Source organism: Hydractinia symbiolongicarpus, chromosome 1 (assembly GCF_029227915.1).
Source record: "Hydractinia symbiolongicarpus strain clone_291-10 chromosome 1, HSymV2.1, whole genome shotgun sequence".
NCBI lineage: Eukaryota > Metazoa > Cnidaria > Hydrozoa > Anthoathecata > Hydractiniidae > Hydractinia > Hydractinia symbiolongicarpus.
In genome coordinates, this window is record NC_079875.1 from 11,553,804 (window position 1) to 11,557,685 (window position 3,882).

At 31.9% G+C, this 3,882-nt stretch overlaps 1 long non-coding RNA gene across 1 annotated transcript; it reads right to left on the minus strand.

Moving 5' to 3' along the window:
* Window positions 1-2,564: 2,564 nt before the first annotated feature.
* Window positions 2,565-3,468, minus strand: LOC130630055 (uncharacterized). The gene is made up of 2 exons (XR_008982033.1): window positions 3,253-3,468; window positions 2,565-3,094 (listed from the first exon to the last, which is right to left on the minus strand). It is a non-coding gene; the product is annotated as an uncharacterized LOC130630055 (long non-coding RNA).
* Between the last annotated feature and the right edge of the window lie 414 nt (window positions 3,469-3,882).

Genomic DNA, 3,882 nt, shown 5'->3' on the forward strand with positions numbered 1-3,882 from the left:
ATCCAAGTTGAAATTGTATTTTTGGGGATCCCGTATTTTTCTGCTGCCTCCTTGTTTGACATTCCTTTCTCGATTTCCCGAATTATTTGAAATTTTTGAATTAAAGAAACGTTATTGAGTTTTCTTTTTAAAGCCGACATCTTCACCTCAAGAAGGTTTCTGGTTCAAAGCACTGTAAACAATGTTTTGTGAGTGACTTTAGAATTCGAACGTCAAACATTTTCGTTCGAAAATGGAACATTTTAATTCGATTTTTAGTGTAAATAGGTTCTTAAATCCGGAAAAGTTCGAGATAGAGAGAGAAACAGTCAGACGGGACCGAGATTTTGGTTCGAGATAGAGAGGTATTCGAGATAGAGAGGTTCGAGATAAAGAGAGGAAAATAGCTTAGAGCCTACACAAATGTCCAAGGGACCAAGACTTTGGTTCGAGATAGAGAGATGTTCGAGATAGAGGGTAGTCGAGATAGAGAGAGTCAACTGTATCAGAACATTTTCTAATTTAAAACTTTTTTGTGTTTTCATTTAAAAGGTGCCTGCAACAACCGTATCTTTTCCTCATCTTTCCTGCTTGACTCTTTGTTAGTAAAAACGTACGAGTTTCAACCTGTTATTCTGCATATATTATTTACGGTATCAAAATCAATATCGCGTCAAAATGTTTCTTAACAAGTTTAAGTTTTTCGCTTGAAATCATTCCTCTGGCTTTGTTGCTACAAGAGCTTGCTTAAAAGCTTCAATGACGTCAAACACACCCATTTCAGTAATGTTAACTGTTATTGTATCACTAAAAACTTGTTTTAGATGCTCAAGATAAATGTATATGATGTCCATTTAAAGTCATGGTACGGAAGGGCAGATAAAATCAATACTGCGGTGTTGACATAACTGTTCTATGTTGACATAACTGTTCTATGTTGACATAACTGTTCTATGTTGACATAACTGTTCTATGTTGACATAACTGTTCTGTTGTTTATTTATAAATTCTTCTCAGCTGCAGCGTTTTTAAAAACATTAACTCAAAGATTTTATGTCATGCATCTTAAAGTTTTTTTAAAGAGAAACTGAGACTGGTTGCAATAATCAATTCCACAATAAACTGGTCGTCGTGCTTACATCCTGAATTTGCTTAAATTATTACAAATAGATTAGCTACCCAATCTCCTTTACTCGAGAAAGTAGAGATACTGGTATCAGAAAACACTAAGAAGGATGCTTACATGGTTCTATTTTTGCCTTGCAGCTTGTTCTTCCTTTTTAGGTTTGATGGTTGATGGTTTGAAATTGCATCTTTATTTACACGGTGTTTATACACACGTTGTCTAATCGTTTGTCAAAATAACACCAAAGTTATTCGAAAAAGCGGTGGTTCGATTTAATCAAAAGTTGCAATATTCTTTTGACGAGTACACAACAAAATTCCTGCCGATTATGACATGGCTATAATTTTGAAGGTCTCTTTTTGATCATTTTTTTGGGGAACTCTTGTTGTTTTAGAAATATTTGTTTCTTACATGTCTTTACATATGAAGATGAATTTACTGACACGTCTTTAGCCATATATAAGTCTTAAATAGACCAGTTTTAAGATTGTGGCTACAGTGAGGAGCATCCTTGCTAGCTATAGTTAGCTATATTCATCCTTTCCTGTTAAGTGCTTTAATTAGTAGGGTATTTTGTTTTCATTATAGTGTACATTATTTTTTATTCCAATATTTCCTGAAATCGCAACCACTCGCATACATGCTTCTATATAATCATTATCCTACAACCGAGAATATCTGTTGAATCTTTTACTTTATTCTACAGACCATAATTAGGACCCTGTACGTAAACTTTCACCCGTAAGATTTAAGGATCGAGGATCGTTCGAGTAACCATTGCTTGCTTACAAGCATTTTTTCCTTTCTTTAAATACCCAAAAAGGCTATATATGTATAGATAAATAAAGAAATATTTTAACTGCAACAACTTCAACAATATTTTCCCCTTCTTCGTAACCTTTTTCTTTGCACTCTCATGTGGATGCGTGAATATGAAATTATTGTCGCACGCAAAGTGTATCTTGGATAGTCAATCCTAAACAATAAACTGGGATACACACTTTTTTGAAGCCAAATCTAGTTAGGGTTCTTTTCATTATCAGCAAGACGTTTAGTTGACAATCGAATAAAAAGACACTTTCTATTCTCTAACAATCGATGTTCTACGATATGAAGTATCTAAACGTCAAAGGATTTACCTGCTTAATCTGTAACTTTGGGTTTACATTCTTTTATTTGTCACCGGTAAGCTCTTGAAGAATATATATATATTGAACGATATATATGCGGAAAAAATGCTAAAATCATGTGCGAAAAGATTTCAAAGTAAACTGCTATGCGCATAAAATAAATTTTAGCAACTACAAAACATTATAAAATCAGATGTCATATTTGCCATATGCTTATGAAGTGTTTGTAGAATTTCAAAAATATATACAAGTAGTTCTAACGTCATGTCAATATAACGGTTTTATTTATCGCGAGGTGATGATGACACATTAAAATGAACTTGCCAAACTTTATTGAAAGTTAATTAAGATTTTTATATAAAATAACTTTCGAACCTGTAATGTGCAGAAACACATTTAAATCATAAAACATACAATTTGTACAACATAAAAATCACAATAAGTTGGCAATCTCGCCAGAATGTCTTTTTCATTCTAATTGTCATTTTTAATTATAATCGTTCAAAACAAGGGATGTCTGTGCACGTCTTGATGAAATTGAAACATGCTCGTTGTTATTTCAGCAGTCATTTTTTTAACATCCTCATAAAGATCGTTTTCAGCAACTTTGCTTATGAGAAACATCAACTTCCAGCAAATGTCATCTACTTTCCATTTTTTTTCGTTTTACTGGTACTACTGTAGCTTGTCTTGTTTTTGTATGATGATGAAGATGACGAAGAAGATGTTGAGGAATATTTCTTCTTGGTTTCGTATTTCTTTTGTAAACTATCTCCCATTTTTCTTAAAGAAGCACCAGCACTTTTAATAGATTTTGAGTTTTTATCCATATTGATTCCGTTTTTTATTACTGCAAGCTCTATAAAATAAAAACAAAACAATTTGTACGTCTTAAATAGTATTACGCCTAGCTAAAATTTATACATTTGTAGTATAGGAGCAGATACCCTAGAAGAACCAGATCTTTGATGGAGCAAATTCAAAATTAATTTATAAAGAATATAATTTGCCACTTACTTTTGGAACGAATGTATTTTCTTTAGTTGACCGATAGTAGTGGCAAACTCCAATCTTAATATATAAGATTAGTGCAGTAAATTGATCCTTTGGGTTATTCTTCTAGCGTAGGCTTTAAAAACGTCATCAAGAAACAAGTTTCACTAGTTTTAGTAAGTATAGTTATTACTTACATACTCTATTTTACATATTACATATTCTCTAGTTTGCGCAATATTTCTGATGATACAGAGTATGATAAACAGTGATTATTTTTTTTTACAGAATGCACAAATCTTAAATTTATGATTCATATGATTAAAACTTACTGTTTCTGTACATTTAAGGTTAGAAAATCCTACGTATGGTTTAAGTTATTTTACATAAAAATGTTAATTATTTTCAATGAAGTTTGGAATTTTCACACTCTTTTTTAATGTGTCATTCTAAGATACATAAAACCGTTATATTGACATAGCGTTATGATTACTTGAAAATATCTTTGTTGATCTATTTTTGTCATTTTTTAAGAAGTTATAAATTCTATGCAAAGATAAATTTTCTACTAACCTCTAAGCACAGAAATTGGCGTAGTGTGATGAAAGAACCACAAGGGATGACCCTTCTCCCACCGACCCTAAATTACTCCAA